The sequence below is a fragment of the Lemur catta genome, chromosome 8, assembly GCF_020740605.2.
Source record: "Lemur catta isolate mLemCat1 chromosome 8, mLemCat1.pri, whole genome shotgun sequence".
Taxonomy (NCBI): domain Eukaryota; kingdom Metazoa; phylum Chordata; class Mammalia; order Primates; family Lemuridae; genus Lemur; species Lemur catta.
In genome coordinates this window covers 72,840,402-72,858,311 of record NC_059135.1, presented here as the reverse complement: position 1 = coordinate 72,858,311, position 17,910 = coordinate 72,840,402, and the positions used below count along the sequence as shown (strand labels likewise).

Below are 17,910 nucleotides of genomic sequence, written 5' to 3'. Positions count from 1 at the left end.
TTGTGCTCTTCATGCTCCATGTCACCTGTGAGATGTACTCTGAGGATTCTTGTTCATTGTAAAAACAGCGCCACTGTCAAAATATCACATCAAAGCCAGATATTACATCATTAGTGTCAGGTTGAAAACATCTCATTCATTTTGGGACTATTTTATTATGGTAGAAAACGAGGATGGAAGCACATTATGGAAAAAATAGGCATGGGGTGTGTGTGTGTGTGTGTGTGTGTGTGTGTGTGTGTGTGTGTGTGTGTGTGTGTGTGATTCGTCCCTTAGCAAGGCATGAGGACCACAGTTCTTAAGCAACTATAAGGAGAGTTAGAACAAAGATAAGGGACATGAGTAATCCACTACTGTGCCTGTACGACAGGGTGGGTATTAGCGTTATTGAGAAATGTGCATTATACATTTCTCTTAGAACTTAATGCAGGCATGGTAGTTTATCTCCCAGGAAGAACTGATATATCAAAAAGTGAAGATCTACATAATTTTTTGTATTTCTATTTTTGCCTTGGCAGCCAGGAATCCTGGAGCTAAATATAAACATATTCAATTATAGTAATAACTTTATTTCAAGTTCTAAGTACAAGGATTTCCTGTCTTAATTAACATGATTTTACCTTTTTAAAAACGATAACCTTTATTTTTTCTTATTACCAAGGCAATATATTTGAGACAGGGTCTTGCTGTGTTACCCAGGCTGGAGTGAAGTGGTGTCATTATAGCTCACTGAAACCTCAAACCCCTGGGCTCAAGCCATCTTCCCGTCTCAGCCTCCCATAGTGCTAGGATTACAGGTGTGAGCCACCGTGCCCCGCCCTCTGTATCTTGTTTGGAGAAATGTCTGTTTAAATCCTTTACCATTTTAAAATTATTTGTCTTTTCATTGTAGAGTTATAATAGTTTTTATATATTCTGGATACTAGACCCTTATTAGATATAAGGTTTGCAAATATTTTCTTGCCTTCTGTAAGTTGCCTTTTCACTCCTTGATAGAATTCTTTGACACAAAGGTTTTTAATTTTGATGAAGTGCTGTTCATCTACTTTTTCTTTTTCCCCTTGTGCTCTCGGTGTCATATCTAAGAAACCGTTGCCTAAACCATGATCACATAGGTTTACACATGCATTTTCTTCTGAGAATTTTATAAGTTTAGTTCTTCTGTTTAGATATTTGATCTATTTTGAGTTAATTTTTGTACGTGGTGTGAATTAGGAATCCACATTTATTCGTTTGCATATGGCTATCCAGTTGTCCCAGCACCATTTGTTGGAAAAAGTATTCCTTCTGCCATTGAATTGTCTTAGCAACCTTGTCAAAAATCAATTGACTATAAGTATATGGGTTTATTTCTAGACTCTAAATTATATTCCATTGATCTATATGTCTATCCTTATGCCAGTACCACAAAATATTGATTATTGTTGCTTTGTGAGAGTTTTGAAATTGGAAAGTGTAAGTCTTCCAACTTTTTTCTTTTTTTTTTTTTTTTTTTTTTTTTTTTGAGACAAAGTGTCACTTTGTTGCCCGGGCTAGAGTGAGTGCCGTGGCATCAGCCTAGCTCACAGCAACCTCAGACTCCTGGGCTTAAGCGATCCTACTGCCTCAGCCTCCCGAGTAGCTGGGACTACAGGCATGAGCCACCATGCCCGGCTAATTTTTTTGTATATATATTTTTAGTTGGCCAGATAATTTCTTTCTATTTTTAGTAGAGACGGGGTCTCACTCTTGCTCAGACTGGTCTCGAACTCCTGACCTCGAGCGATCCACCCGCCTCGGCCTCCCAGAGCTAGGATTACAGGCGTGAGCCACCGCGCCCGGCCCATTTCCAACTTTTTTCATCAAGATAGTTTTGGCTATTTGGGGTCCCTTACATTTACATAGGATTAGCTTAATTTCTGCAGAAAAAGTCAGCTGGGATTTTGCTAGAGGTTACACTGAATTTGTAGGTCATTTTGAGGAGTGTTGCCATTTTAACAACGTTAAGTCTTCCAATCATGAAAATGGGATGTTTTTCCAGTTATTTAAGTCATCTTTAATTCTTTTCAATGATGTTTTATAACTTTCTGTGTTCAAGTCTTGTGCTTCTTTTGTAAAATTTATTCCTGAGCATTTTATTCTTATGCTGTGTAAATGAAGTTGTCAATTTCATTTTTAAGTTATTCCTTGGTAGTGCATAGTTGATTGTTGTGTTTTGATCTTATATCCTGAAAGCTTGCTGGACTCGTTGATTAGCTATAATGGTTTTATAATGAATTCATTAGGATTTTCCATATACAAGATCATGTCATCGCCAAATGGAGGTAGTTTTACTTCTTTCTTTCTAATCTGGATGCTGTTTATTTCTTTTTCTTGCCTAATTACCTTTGCTAGAAAACAGTACGATGTTGAATGGAAATGGTGAGAGCAACATCCTTGTTTTGTTCTGTCTGATGTTCCTGATTAGTGAGACGGCTGGTATGATCTATGCTATTTTTCTATGATCATTTTTATACTCTGAGAATCTGGGTGATGGAGCAGGAGGTTCCTGCTGATTCTTCTAGGGAAGGACCTATCAAACAATGAAGATTCGTTTTGTCCCATGCACTAGGAGGCTTGGGATAATGGCTACTAGAAAAGAAGTATTTTAAGAATCTCTTCATGTAACATCTAGGCGTCAAGGAGTTTGACTCACATTATCTAATATGTAAGCATTCATTATCTAAAAATAAAATTTAAATACTAGTTTTACCATCCTGCCTTTTCACATTTTTGGTTGCCTGCTATATGCCTCAGGTACTGTGGTGGGATCCCAAAGGTGAATTAAACATAGGCCATGTCTTAAAGGTGCACATGGAAAAGTCCTTTGGGGCAGACACACAGGGATTAAGAAGTTAAATATTCTGGCAAGTGGTTTCCATTGAAGGGTAACCTGTCAGAAAGAGGCAGGTGACAGATATGGCCTTCACCCTTTGGGTTTTGGGGTCCCAGTTTGCTACTGGCACACTCACTTTCAACCCCGCAGAATCAAACAATTTTAGAACTGGAGCCTTGGAAATCCTTTTATCCAAGTCCACATTTTTCAATGGGAAGAACCTCTTACCTTATTCAACAATTCTTGTTTTCTCTCATCAGCAACTCTTTGTTTTCTCTGAAATGTTTTATCTCACACACACACACACACACATACACATACACACACACACACACACACATATATACGTGTGCATGCGTGACCTTCTCCATAGGGGGGCAATCCATGTACAGCTCACTCCTGGCTCCATTTGTTGTGTCTGGTTTGGGTAATCTAACACCAGCCCCATGTTCATCTTCCATATGACTCGTCTAGGATTCCTGCCTCCCCTCGCCAGCAAAAACTACTCAGCATTGTCCTTCCAGTAGATGCTTATGACGTGGAACTGACAAGGAGGGGGACGTTATCCGACTCCAAATCTGACTTTCGCAGAAAGCTTCAGGGAGGCTTCCTGTTCTTCTTAATTGCATGTTCAACTTTTCTTTGTAAAGATGATACTCCATCTATTTTAAACTTGTCAATTCAGAGGATTAACGAGGATGCATAGAAAGTCATACCCGTGTGCTCACTGCAGTCATCTTTCCAGGAAAGAATGAAAATAGCATTAACAAAAGCAATCGAATAGGTCATACCTTAAAATAGTTTACACAGTTTTTTTTTAAATAAGTCTACTGAGAATTGTATGATACATGTGTTTCCATTTTTACTTTTCTATTTAAAAAGAAACCCTTTACGCTAGCTTTATTATATATTATTTATTATTAGGATGAAAATAACATCAAGTTACTTGTTATCATCCTATTGGTAAAATGAAATGCAAACCTTATGGTCTCAGGCTACAAAAGAAAATGAATCGTCTCCACAAACCTTTCAAGTTTAATTAACTTTTGAACAAATACAAAGTTCTATTCCTCCCTCTCCTTTTTTTATTACAATCCATTTTTTCTTTTGATTATGTGAGGGGGTGAGATAAGGCCGTGGAAGTGCTTTCCGGTTCACATTGTTTACTGCATATGATACAGCAGCCAATTCAATCAAAAGAGAAATAGGAAAATAACTGTTTGTGCCTTGTAAGCGGTTTGTAAAGTCCTCTCCAGTCCCTACGATTAAATGTTGGCCTCTCTCCTTGCAGGCTTCTAAAATGAAATTAAATAGTGGAGCAAACAGCATTTTAAAACCAAACACAAATACTGTGTAGGGACAAACTAGCAAATGGAAGAACTACACATTGCAGGCAGGCGTTTAATTCAGTGAGGAAGAAATGCAGCAGGAGGGAAAAGGGGGTGGGAAGGGGATCCTGAGGAGGTTCCAGGTCACCGTAAGTCTCTGATGATGGGACCATGTTGGGGATCAGTTGGGGTGCGGTGAGGAGGGGACAGATTGGTCCCCTTTGGTTATAGCAGAGCTAAATGCATCAGTAATACATATTGTCACTCAGCTACTGTTTACCTCAATCTGAGCCCTAGAGTGGCCCTGGGACTTGCTAATGGGGACGCAGGCAGGGAAAGGGTGGAGGGTCATTCCTAGAAAAGGCAGCCAGGAGCCTGAGTCCTGTTCTTTGTCTTCCTGCCTTCCAATTGTGTGACCTTGGACAAGTCACCTTACCATAGTTTTCATATCTGCAAAAATGCAGGTTGGGACTAAATGCATGATTTCCCAATGGAATTCCCAAGCCTCCATTGAGCCATCTCAGGGGTTGTCCGTGCACAAACAACTGGGGTTCCTGGCCCCTTCCCCCCAAAAGGGGAGCAGCCTCAGTTTCCTCTCCTATATTTACCCTTCTGTACTGTTTGAACAAAGTGTTTGCAAACTACCTGGTGGCCTGATCTCAAAGGTGTCTTCTGTTCAGTCATTTATAACTCTGACATCTGCTCCAAGCTGAATGATCAAGGGATCAAGGAGCACCCATGATTCTGGGGTCCCCCCGCTTTCTCAGGTGACACCAGGATGTGTCTTTAGCAACAGAAATGGCACTCGTTAGTAAGTCTGAAGATGTCAGTGGGGAAAGGTGTTTGTGTTCATAGGCTCTCGGCCTCCGACTCCAGGAACAGCCCATTTTATTCTTACTGAATATAGTTTCTCCTTCCCTCTAAGATTGTAGGTGGCCTGGGTGATGGGAGATTTTCAGGGCAGCTGCAGCCTCCCTCTTGCACCCCGCTCAGCTCTCTCTCTGTAGGACCTGGCAGGCCGCTGAGCTCGGGCCCCTTAATGGGCGTCCGAGGGGAAGACGGCAATAACCACCTGCCGGCTGCACGGTCAGGCTCTGAGAGCAGGCCCTTCCGTGAGTCACTTGCGAGCTCCTGTTAAATAAAACTTTTCGACTTCATGTCAAGTCTTCACCTATTTATTCTCTGTCATGGAAATCTTTTCCTTTCACTCCTTCATAATTTGCCTGCCTCTGCCACAAACTTTCCTGCCTGTCCTTTGGAAGCACAATATATGTACTTGGCGTTGTCAAGAGTGAACATTTAGGGAATAGGCCTTTGATTCCTCCTGTGGTTTCAAGCAAACAGTGCCTTTTGTTACTTGTCCCAAGACGTTCTTGTGAAGACATCAGCCTGCAAGGAGAGGTTTGGCAGAGGAAACCATGATGGAAGAGCTATTTTAATTGAAGAACGTATAGCGGGAGACCCAGGAGTGTTGAGCAGTTTAATTAACGTTTATTAGAAAGGAAGAATTGGTTATTTAAAAATGAAATTTTAAGTCTCCTGTCTCCGTATCCATTTCTCCATCATGTCATTGTTCCTTTCACCTGCTTTTTAATTCAGCCGGTTTTTATTGAGTTCCCATGATGAGACCAGCACCCTGCTAACACCTGGGCTGACACAGGTGAACAAGATCTAGGCCTGGCTCTCAAGGGGCTTAAATGCCCAGCCAAGCAAGGGCTGAGCAGGCAGCAACGGCCCGCAGTCCTCAGTGCTGCGGGCGAACACTCAGGACGAGCGCTGTGCACACTTGGCTGGGGACAGGAAACAGTTCCTGCAGGAGGTATGGCTGGGCCTGTGTGCTAGAGGGTGAGCTGGAGGTGGTCCAGGCAGAGGGAGTGGCTGGTGAAAAGACATGAGGGAGTTGGTGGGTTTGGTAAAGAGAAGACTTGGCACAGTAGGAGCAGACCTGGAGGGAGGAGGAGAAGGAAGCAGGAATCTGGCCGGGACAGGCAGGCACCAGGCTGTGCAGAGCCTTGAATGCTGTACCCATTGTGGTACTAACGTGCTGGTCAGTTTGGAGTTTGTCCTGAGGGCTTGGGAAGCCACAGCAAAATTTTAGGCAAGGCGGGCTATGAGGTTTGCAAGGCCTGTTAGGCCGGAAGTTATGAGCAAGGGCTCTGGATTCAGATGGCTAGAATTTGAATCCTGTCTTCACCACCTTCCAGCTGTGGACAAGTTACTTAACTGTGTCTCTGCTGCCTCATCTTTAGAATAGGGATAAAAACCCTATGTCTCATAGGGTTATGTGAAAAATAGCTACATAAATTTACCTAAAGCTCTTACAACAATGGGCACATAGTAAAATTTAGTTGTCATTTTTCTGGGAAGGGGGCATATCATGTTTTCTATGAGCAGTTTCCTGGACTGTGTATCAGTTAACTATTGGCAGAATAATGCTATGTGAAAAAATACTCTAAAAAACAGTGGCTTAAACCAACAATTACTGATTCTTGCTCCTGCAGTTGCGTGTTGCCCGGGGCTTGGCTGAGGCCTGGCTGGGCCTGCAGTTAGGGCTCACACCTGCTCCATGGGGGGATCCAAGCTGAGGGCAGCCGCCGTCCTGGGGCAGTCTTCCCAAGGCAGTGGCACGGCTGTCAGGTGTAAGAGGAAACCTGCAAGGTTTCTTAAGGCCTGGGCTCCTTGTAGTGGGAAGAGCTATTGTACAAAGTCACCAGGCAAAGGGCATGAGCACAGGGAGAGGTGAAGGATTGCGGCCAACAATGTGGCCCACAGGCTGCATCTAGTGTCTCCCGATCTGCATCTCTGTCGCTTCCATGAGGGACAAAGTCAACACTCACCTTGGGCAAGCCTGGAACTGCAGGGGCCTGGCTTCAATTAGCGACTTTCCTACAATTGTCTTAACGCTAACCTTTGGGCCTAGCAAATAGGTTCTTTCTCCTGCTTCTCAGAGTCTTTGGGAGAGACTGCGTTTTGGTGTGGATTTGAATCTAGACTCTGTGGAATGAGATGGGGTTGATAATCCTCTCCAGTAATACTTAATGGAAAACTTGGAGGTGAGCAGAGGGGTTTCTGCAGGGGTGTTCTGTAGCCGTTCTCAGACCTACCAGGCTGCAGGGCATTCTCAAACACGGTTTGTGATAGACGTGAACTGCTGCTGTAAGACTTGATGTTTAAATCAGTCATAAAATATGTGTTTGTTTATGTGTGTTTTCAGATACCCCTCTCCCAGTTCAATGGAAAGAATTGCATTTTTTTCTGGACTCCTTGGCATGTACTTTCTTCTCCCCAGGAGGCAAGCCTGACTGCTTGTTGACACCCCTGGGCAAGCACTGGTGAGAGGGCAGGAGACGCAGCAGTGAGTGTTTATTGGTGTGGACCTTTGCCTCCCCGTTTTCCTCCGCTCCTCAGGGCTTGGGAGTAGAATGGGGCCAGTGATGGGGGGAGTCAAGTAGGGGGCCTTAGCCAGCATGTAAAATAATCTCTCTCCTCTTCCCTGCCTCCTAATGCTGTGTGGCAAACGTACCCCGACAGAAAAGAGAGACTCAGGGACAGGACGTTCTTGTAGGTTTTACTTTTCTGTTTTATACATGAGTATATATTATGAAATTAAACATCAAATTTCTTAAAACACTAGTCATTTATTAGGTTAAAAATTAAGCAACATTTCTAAAATTATGCTTAAGTATAAGAATAAATGGAGCATTTTTTTTTTTCATGGATGGGAAGAAAATACATTCTAGAGCCTTGTGGGTAACAAAAACAGTGCTGGAAATAGCATGAAAGCACTTAGGAGTGTGATTGGCATAGATAAGATGCTCAGGAAATTGCAGGGATGATGATGATGGTGGTGATGGTGGTGGTGGTGCTTTCTCTAGTCCATTTATTGGGAGAGGGGATTAAAAGCAGGATTACAGAGTTGAAAACTTCCTCAGCTGTGTTGCTCCAGAGGAACCTCTCTCATACCTTAGAAGTGATGATTTTTTTAAGTTGTTGCTTCTAAAAGGCACAATTCAAAATAGTCACTGCAAGAATAGACACGCTGAAATCCTAATGGTACAATGCTATTTTGTTGAGTAAAAAATAGGGCTGGATAATGACGAATCATAGTTATGCAAATGGAAAGAAAGATCATCATGTCTTGTGCTTCAGGGTGTGAATTGATGGCAAAAATCTGTCCATATTAGTCAGTAGGGGAGATGAATTTCAGATGAAAGCTTTCAGTGATATATGTTCTTTGTTTTTTTCCTTAAGCATCATTTATGGCTGAAATACTAAAATAGTTGGTCTATTGGCAGTCTTTCCTGAGTATCCACTGTGTGCAAAGTTCAGCAAAGATGTAGCTGCAAGGTTCACAGACCAGTCTCTCTCTCCCTCCCTCTCTCCCTTCCTTTATTCCTTCCTTCCCCGTTAAACACAACCTTTGTTTTCCAGGAGCTTATACTTAATGGGAACGGCAAAATGCTGGCATTAGAAACCTAAAAACAAGTGTAAATTTATATAGTACGTATTATGTATGGCAGGCTTCTAATATATCTAGAGGAAAAAATCAATAGAGTGAAAATGATAGTTCTAAATCTTGACCAAGTTAAACAATGAATTCTTCTACTTCTTTGCTTTTATTATTATTTTTTTAGGCCAGGAAATGTTATTTCCAGTTGTTTCAGGGTTAGAATAACATTGCCACCCAAGAAGTAGCCCCTCCCCATAAAATAAGCAGAGAATTCAAACAGTAATGGTGACTCAGCTACCATATACTTACATACCCTGCAATTACGTTCACAAAGTCTTCTCCTGAATAGGAAGCACTGATTTTAAATCGGAATTATTGCTTAGCTGACTGATGCCCCACTGAAGTGGAAATGGCTTGATGATGATTTATTGGTAATCCCTACTGAGATTTCTTAAGAACTATCAGTATATTTGGATTTTTATTTCGAGGTTTTTGTATCTTAGAGATACAAAAAAAGTGATACTTTAAAAAGTGGGTTAGAATAATTTCCCAACTAATATATGTAGTTCAAATGTGCTAAAGTTTTCAAAATAATGAGAAAGTATTTCATAGATTATTTAATAAAAGATTTAGGCATAATAAGATATCAATTTAAACCCCAGTAAACATATCATGTCCCCAAAATAAAGTGCAGATGGTTGAATATTGTGAATCAAATTATAGAAAAAGTAGCAAAAAATTTAATATTTATTAGGTCTGTGCAGGAATGACAGTTTTCATAGGTTTAAAGGAAGAGAAGCAACCAGTGAGGAAAAGATGAACAAATTTGAATATTTTAAAATTTAAAACTTCTATACAAATGAAGAGACAAGAGACTGAGAAAATTTACATTAAACTTGTGACTTATAAATGATTAACATATGTTATAACTTTAATGTATTGTTCACTCAAATGCATAAGACAAGGTCTGGGGCCCTAACAGATGTGGAATATAATAGCTACCATTTATTGAATATTTTTCCATGCCCACATAGGTTCACAAAATGAGATTATACTGATTGTTTTATATACAGAATGCTTCGTAAACAGCTTTTCTCATATGCCAGCACGGACTATGTCACTAACTGGTGTTTTAAAACATAGGTTTTTGGTGATTTCAAAGTATTTCTTTGGTGAGGAAGCACAGCTCTGTTTTACTTAAGTTTTGAATGAGGAATGGTTATGGAACTCTAACGTAAGTGATGTTTGTAGGATCTCTTCGACTTATGATGCCATGGTTAGAGTTATGGTTATGGACATCTCCTTGAATGAAACTGAGTGATTTACAAAGAAGCACATTTGATACTGTTTTTATCAACAGTTTTATAGGTAGCATTTGCTACTAAAACCTGTTCTAGCAAAAGAGGAAATATCATTTGAGATCCTACGCTTTTGACAACATGTCATCAGTTATCTTTAAAGGCCTTAGTAAAAGAGACACGTTAATTACGATTGCTGTGAGCATCTTGGTAGCTATAGTATTATATTAGGGCACTTTGTCAAGCATGTCATTCCCTTATCTTGTTTTTATAGCAGAGGAAATAAAGGCACTAGAGACGGATCTTTGAGGTCACACAACAAGTTAACAGCAGATAAACATTAGAAGCGGCAGCCCCAGAATTCCCACTGTGTGTAATTAGTTCACCGCAGGCAGGAAATGACAGCATTGGGAATAAATGGCAGATGTGGCGTTTGGGGACCTGGAGGCTGGTGGGAATTCTCTGTGCTCATCTGAATGGTTAATTAAGTTTCTCTCTGAGGCTCTCACTGCATAGAAGTTGGAGCCCTCTCAGCCAGGTAACCTTCTCCCTTAGAGTAAAGGAAACACGAAGATCACCCTCTCGTGCTTTGATGGGCTTGCTCGGTGGATGGAGGATAGTGGGTGTGGGCCTGAGTAATTTCGTAGGCACTGCAGTCTCTTACTGAGGTTTTATGGAGTTTCTGAGTGTGATTTTTGGCATTGGCTCCCGAAGGACTGTGATGTGTCTGGGGAGTGTGAGATTGGGAGTGAAAGGGCAGGGACTGCCTGATATTTACAAGGTTATCCTCCTTCCCTCCACTCCAGTGTTCTCAGAGTCACTTGGTGAGTGCTTGGTCAGCTCATAGAGTGCATGTTTGTCTTCTTCTGTCTCCTTATGAGCAAAGGACACCGAATTCATGGACTACCTCCTATTCTTAGGCACCCAACAAAATTATTGTAGGAAACAATGTGATGTTTGAAAACTATTGCCAAAAGATTTGGTGTGTCTATAGAGAATTCTAGGGAGGATGGAGGCAGTCTGCCAAGTTGGATCCAAAGGCTGGTTCCATCAGATGCTCTAACAAGCTCATTAGTCCTGGGATCATGATTATCTTAATTTCATTGACCCCTTGTAAGGACATGACTGAGTATTTAATCATTAAGGGTTGACTAGAGAGAAATGAATCTGTGCTCCTGCCTTAGAACTTTGAAAGAAGATGGAATTTAGACCTCACTTTCTTTTCTGCTCAGTCTAGAATGAGCTTGGCATGCTTCCTGGGAGAGATCCCAAGCTGGGCTGCACTTACTTCCTGTTGCATTAAACCTGGCTCCTCAAAGTGAAGTGGATCGATGGGCACCATCATACTGCCTGAGACCTCATTAAAATTCAGATTCTCAGCTTCCATCACCTGTGTTTTAACACACTCTCCAGATGTGTTAGCCTACTCCAGTTTAGAAGCACTGGTATATGACATAAATTGTTTAACTAGGAAAGGTGACTTGATCAGTGGTAAATAATTTCTCTGATCATATTTTATATTTATATATTATAATCTTTAAATACATTTTAATCTTTTGACATTTTAATAATTTAAACATCTTTTTAAAAGTTGTTTTCATCATAAATTAATCCATTCTCATTATAAAAGCTTCAGAACATACAGAGAAGCAAGAAGTAAGCAATTTACTCCTCTAGTATACTTATTGAAAATATTTTAAATGTATGTTTTCTGTGTATGATTTTTTAAAACTTCATGTTTTTTCCTGATTGTGTTATAATGTGGTACTACATCATCTTTGCTTCTTTCCTTTGTTTTAAGAGAATCCTCTGCGATGACCTTTGTCTTTGTTTTAAAAGAGAATCTTTTTTCTTGTTTTTAAGTTTTATATAATTTTAAAAGATTTCTGGTATAATCATTAATGTCTGAAATAGTTATTTTATAATGAGAGTGGAGAATTTATTGTCTTTTTTGTGCAATTGAAAAAGTTGCCCTACTCACTGGTAGGGCATATTCTGTACCATATTTGAATCTTCTTTGCCCAGAAACTTCCTGGAGGGTAGAAAACCTTTTGCTATTGAAGGATACTCGATGAGCCTCCTCTCAGACTTGTCTGATAGGTTGTCTTCTGGAGGGAAGAGGGAAGATCTGGTTACATTAATGATCCCAACAGAAAGTCCTGTTTTTCTCAAGTCAACTGCTTAGAAACTTCTAGATGAGTGGGGACCACCTTACCACTGTGAGGAGGCATGTTTTTGTTATTTGGCTCCTTTAATGAGACTGAAAAAATGCTAGCTAGAATGAATCCTTGCCCAAATCTCTGCTTTTTACGGCAGTTTGAGAAGAAATCGGCATATAATTTTTAACCTCTGTAGAGAATAACTGGCATCTGTGTTTGAGACAGGGAAGGAGAAGTCTGGTTGTGATTTTCCCTGTAGCATCGTTGCCATGCTTCGTTTCAGAATCCATCAGTGCTCTCAATAATGCAGAATGCGTTACGTCAAGTGAAAAATTTGGTGCGTTTCTTATGTCCATGGATTACACTCTTTCTCCAAGTCTAGTTGTTCCAAGAGTAACTGATGCAATTTACCGTTCAGAAGAACACAGTTCAGAAACTAAAGTAACTAACAAGTATTTCCAAATTTTCAACTCTACTCCCATCTTTTAGAGAACAATGAAAGGAATTCAATGTATATTTCTAAAAATTCTAAGTTACATTTCTAAACTTCTCTCCCTGTCTCTTGCTCCATATTATGCATGAGTTATACTAAACTCATTTTTACAACTCCATCTATGCCTTTCTGAAGTTTCAGCTGCTGCTCCTCCCTACCCCCCACCCCCACTCCCCCTTCTCCAACCCCACTGTCAAGTTCACTTTAGCAACTCTCTCTGACTTCTTTTAGTTTTTGGATCACTTCCAAGGAGAGCCAAGGAAGTGATCCAGCAACAAGAATTTGTCCATTTTGTGGGTGGGGTGGTAGGAGTTGGCCTCAGGAGAGCTTAATGGGGGAAGGATTGTGACTACGTAGTGGTAATAATTATAATAACTATTTTTGGTTACACAAGTTTCAGGGCATGCCTTGTAGTCCGTGCTTGTCACCTTGGTGGCACAGACTCTGTGTACTTAAGAAACGTGGAGTCACTGCAGTAGAGTCACTTATGAATTTTTGTTAATGGAAAACTATTTAACACGATGAATGAAACTGGGTCGATCAGAGTGGAACAGAATCGGAAGATAGCAGATCTTAAGGTACCACCCCGGAATCTGCTGTGTCTCAGATCTCGGCCGATAGCATTTTATTTATGTTGAGAAGCTGGTTGGGCAGGATGGATGTGTGGTCTGGATATTGCATGAGCCAGCTTGGCATTTAAATTTACCAAAGACTTTGAGGCATTGCCACATTAAAAAAAAAACATCGCTGTGGTAAATTTCAACACTCCAGTCTCCTGAAATTCTGCATATTAATATTTTTAGCCAGCATGACATCTTTATGTATAGCATCTTTGAGTGTCCAGTTGTCTATGGTGCCGAGCAGTTTTCACAATTGTGATGCCCGGTTCCAGCCCTACAGAAGCTTATACTCAAAGCCATGAATGGTTTTCATTTTTATTAATAGAAGCTTAGGCTTTTCCCCAGGTAAATATGTTGGCTTGCTGTGTAACTATTTTTTTTTTTTTTTTTTTAGTGGATTGTTCTCTTGAAATATATAAATTCTTGGAAAAATAACCACTGGAGAGTTTTGAGTAAATGAAAATTTGGTAAACAGATAGCATTTCTGTGATTAATAAAAAGGCATATGTTTTGGAAGGAAGGCTCTATATGGTCTCGTTCCCTGTTCCTCTCAAATCTCATTTCTTACCTCTCTCCCTGTGCACACTGGGCTCCACCCCCAGCAGCCCCCAGCATGCCAGCCATGCTCTGCCACAGGGCCTTTGCATTTACAGTTCCTCCACCTGGAATGTTTTCCCTCACTTACCTGCAAGGCTGGCTTCCTTACTTCCTTGAGACTCAAACACTAACTTCTCACTGAGGATGTCTTGGTTGCCCATCTATAATTTCACTTCCTTTTTTTGGCCCTTTGGCATTTCATATCCTGCTTTCCTGTATTTTTCCTCTTCCCCTTAGCACTTATCAATATCTAGCACAATATAAATTTTGTCTATTTCTCTTATTGATCTCCCCACCCCCACCCCCACCATATAACCTTCCCTAGGGCATGGTATTAATATATTCCCAGTGCCAGCAATAGTGCCAGGACCATCGTAAGCACTCAGTAAGTAATGGCTGAACGGAAGGAGGGAAGGAAGACAGGTTGTGAATGATCTCGTTGGCTTCTGTTCATCCTAATTGACCTCCTCCACAATTCAGACAACCCAGTGTAAGCTAGCAATCAGCTCACCCGCTGCACAGAACAGTCCGTGATTTTGAGATGAATTTTGAGGCTCCTGTGTTCTGGCAGCCTTCATGCTTGATAACCACAGGAAGTAAACTCTCAGTAGTATTTGGTGTATAGAGGCATGTCCCTGTGAAACCAGTGAATGCCTCTCTCTCTACACAGTTCTACTATTTCATATGTTTTCAAGAAGTCAACAGGTAGTAACAGATGCAGCCTGATTGATTTCTGGGAGGGCAATGACAGAGCATATTTGCCGTGGGATAGGTAAATGGAATCTTTGGCACTGAGATTCATTATCTTTTGTGTACGGATAAAAGGTGTATGACTTACTTATCATTTAATCCCACACCCGGCATTAGCAGTACTGATAGGTGAGGGGATGGGAGGAGAGGGACTTGTGTGTGCTTTGTAAACAGTGATAAGATGGTGGGAATGTACAACTCGGCTTGGCAGGGTCTGCCTGGGATTTTGCTGAGTCCATAGCAATACTTAATTAACTGTGCAAACATTCTATTCAAGATAAGACTATAACAGTTGCCTTGGGGAAAATTCTTTGAGTCAATATTTGTTTGATCTTTTGTATAGTATTTTGGCTTTGCTGTTCATGCCATAGCAAAGTTCCTATTATAACTGCGATTTTCGAGGATATGCTGTATTTGCACACCGGGTCAGTCCTGGGAGAGGCAAAGGATTGGAATCACTGTTTAAATAGAGGTTCTAAGGGTTTTCAAATGAATCTTTAAAAGTTGAAATCCTTTGTTCCAATCAGTTGTCAAATAATCATTAAAAACCTGTATTAAGTATTCCAGGGGATTTCAAAATATAGGATAAGATCTCTGCCCTTGATTTGCTTATAATCTAGCTGTAGCAATAAGACTTGAATTAGTATATGTGATACTAGGTACATACGTTAAATAATAATAATAATGGCTGTGACTTACTGGACATTAGGGCTGAGCACTGTCCCCATGCTTTTCTAAGCGTTGATTAACTCGTTCTCCCAGGAGCCCAACGGGGCAGGCGCTGTTGGTTAGTGTGAAGCTTTACATGGAGTAGACAATGCCGTGGAAGTTTGGAGAAAGGGAAGACCAGGGAAGCAGAGGCACAAAGGGGAACCTCCAGGAGGAGATCGCTCGCTCTAGGTGTCAAAGGTCAAATACAGCACTGGGGAAGCGAGTGGCTGTGTCATGGGGAGAAGAAAGACATAAGGATATTGGTTGTTTTGCTGGTAACATCTTTACTTTTTCTTAAAAGTTATTCTCTTTCTAGACTCCCAGCACATGTGCCTCTTATGAAGGGGACAATAGGCAAACACATAAGTAAAACACTGACACTGAATGTCAATGTGATAAGTGCTATAGAAACAACACAGGAAAAGGGGAGAAGGCTGGGGTGGTGGAGGGAAGAGTGGATTTGCAATTCTAAATAGGGTGGTCCAGAAAGACTGAGACACTTGAGTGAAGATGAAGGAGGAGAAAGAAAATGCCGTGAAGTTACCTGAGGGAAGAGCCTAGGCAGAGGGAACAGCAAGTGCAAAGGCTCTGGGGTGGCAACACACCTATTTTGTTCAAGGAACATCGAGGAGAACCCAGTGGCAGGAGAAGAGTGAGCAGGAAGGATGCTAAGAAGAGGTGATGTCTTCAGGGGTAATGTGTGCCCAGTCACTATTGGTTTTAATGACAGTAATAATGGTGATGTAGGAGGAGCTGTTGAGGGGTTTTGAGTGAGTAGAATGGCAGGCTGGTGTCTGTAACTGCTTTCTCCAGCCCTGGATGGTTAGAGCTCCTCTAGCTTTTCACTGGCAGGCCCAGCTCAGTATCTCTTGGTTCCTGATCCATTGCTGATGTGGGCAGAGACACGTTGGGAGCTTCACACCCATCAAGTGACAGGTAGGAAACCAGCTGAAGCCCTGAGTGAGAGCAGGCATGTGCCCTGAAGGATACCCTCCCCTCCACCTTCACGGTGTTTTCTTGGCCTGTGTTGCTGAGTTTCTTTGGTTTCCTGCTTGGCGCCGATGTTCCTGCTGGCCCTGCAGCCCTCTCGGCTGCGTCCTGTATCTGCCTTGTTCTTGCTGGCGTCCTGTCCAAGCCCACCCCTGTGTTGCTGGGAGTCCGTGTTGGTTCTGGGCTGTGTCGTGCAGCTGTTGGGGGCTCTGTGCTGAGTGGAGAGTCAGGAAGATCCGCCATACTGCTGAGGCCTCCTTTTCCGGTTATTGTCCTCCCACTGCTGTGTCTCCTGGGATAACAGACTTGGAGACTCAAGCAGGCACGGGTGACCCCACTTCTGTAGACATGGGTTGGACCTCAGGCAGGGCGATGGCACTCAGGTTCCCTCTAGCTGGGTCCGCTGTCTCTGGTCTTTCCCTTTAGCGCACGTTGCTGACCCACTGAGTTATAAGTGCAGGCCAAACCCAAAAGGGAGAGGACGGTGACCCAGGGGAGGATGTGGATACTCAGACCAGCGTGACGGCCATGCAGATGGAGAAGGAGGACAGAAGTGAGGGGTCTGGGGAAGGAAGCCTCAGCAGACCATGGTCCAATTGGCTTATGGTGACTCAACGGAAAATCAGAACCCAGAGGAGCATTTCAGGATGAATATTAATTCAGAAGCTGCAAATGCAACTAGTGCTTTCGGAGTGTTATAACCAAGATGTGACCAAGTTATATAAAGAGGAACACGTCTGCTGTGGAGACCTGGGAGTGTACAGGTGGGGCTGGGTCAACATGTGTCCAGGTCAGATGGTCTGGCTAATGTTTACCGGAAGGGTCGGCCGTAGGGTCACTTCTGCAATGACACAGGTGCACACACACACTCTCGATCTCTCTCACTTGTTCGCTCCTTTGGTTTCTGATTTTAGTTGCAGTTAATTCTGTATAGATCTAAAACACCAACTTTTAATGCCACCAACTGGAACAATTATAGCACAAATAGGCCTGATTCTCAAACCTACAGAGCAGAGGTTGAGATGATAAAGTTCTCTGCAGTTTTCTCCCTGCCATCAGCAATAGGAACCTGACTTCTACGGAGACTCATAGAGGCTTTTCCCAATCTGTTGTGAATCCAGGTATGCTGTTGGGCCCTTCCAGTCTCAGGGAAGAGTAATCAGGCTGAAAAAATGTTAGTATAATAAGAATATAATATTGGCATGATCCCAGAAGGTGGCTAAATGAAAGGATGTTCCCTCTTTGAAGAAAAATGCTAACTTATTTAAAGTGGTCTTCCCGGGCCTACTCCTTACTTTCCTGGGAAATGGATTAATTTGAGTTAACATTTATTGAGTTTGCAGAATGTCCTATGAAATACTTTAAAATTTTAAAATACGTAGGTAATTCACTCATATGTTTCAACATTTAAAAGCTGCAAAAGAATATACAGTGAAAATCCCCCTCCCACCCCTCCTCCTTCAATCAGCTGGTTTCTTCCCTCAAGACAACCCATATTTCCAGTTTCTTATATATTTTGTGAATATATCATATAGTGTGCTCAGTCAGGGTTAATAGTCTTAAGGAAAAACAAGATGCCTTTCTCTTTTTAAGGACTTTGTATTTCATAAAACACAGTGAGCCAATCAGTCACTTACAGCTGTATTTTAGAAACTTCATT

At 41.7% G+C, this 17,910-nt stretch overlaps 1 protein-coding gene across 4 annotated transcripts in view; it reads left to right on the top strand.

Moving 5' to 3' along the window:
• LYPD6B (LY6/PLAUR domain containing 6B) overlaps positions 1-17,910 on the top strand; it is a 160,546-nt gene that overhangs the window by 12,307 nt on the left and 130,329 nt on the right. For 2 of the 4 annotated variants that reach the window (XM_045559213.1, XM_045559216.1), the window contains exon 2: positions 7,397-7,537. The exons of the other annotated variants lie outside the window; for them this stretch is intronic. The gene's annotated coding sequence lies outside the window, so the exon portion shown is untranslated. The remainder of the gene's footprint in view (positions 1-7,396; positions 7,538-17,910) is intronic. 4 annotated transcript variants of the gene reach the window in all.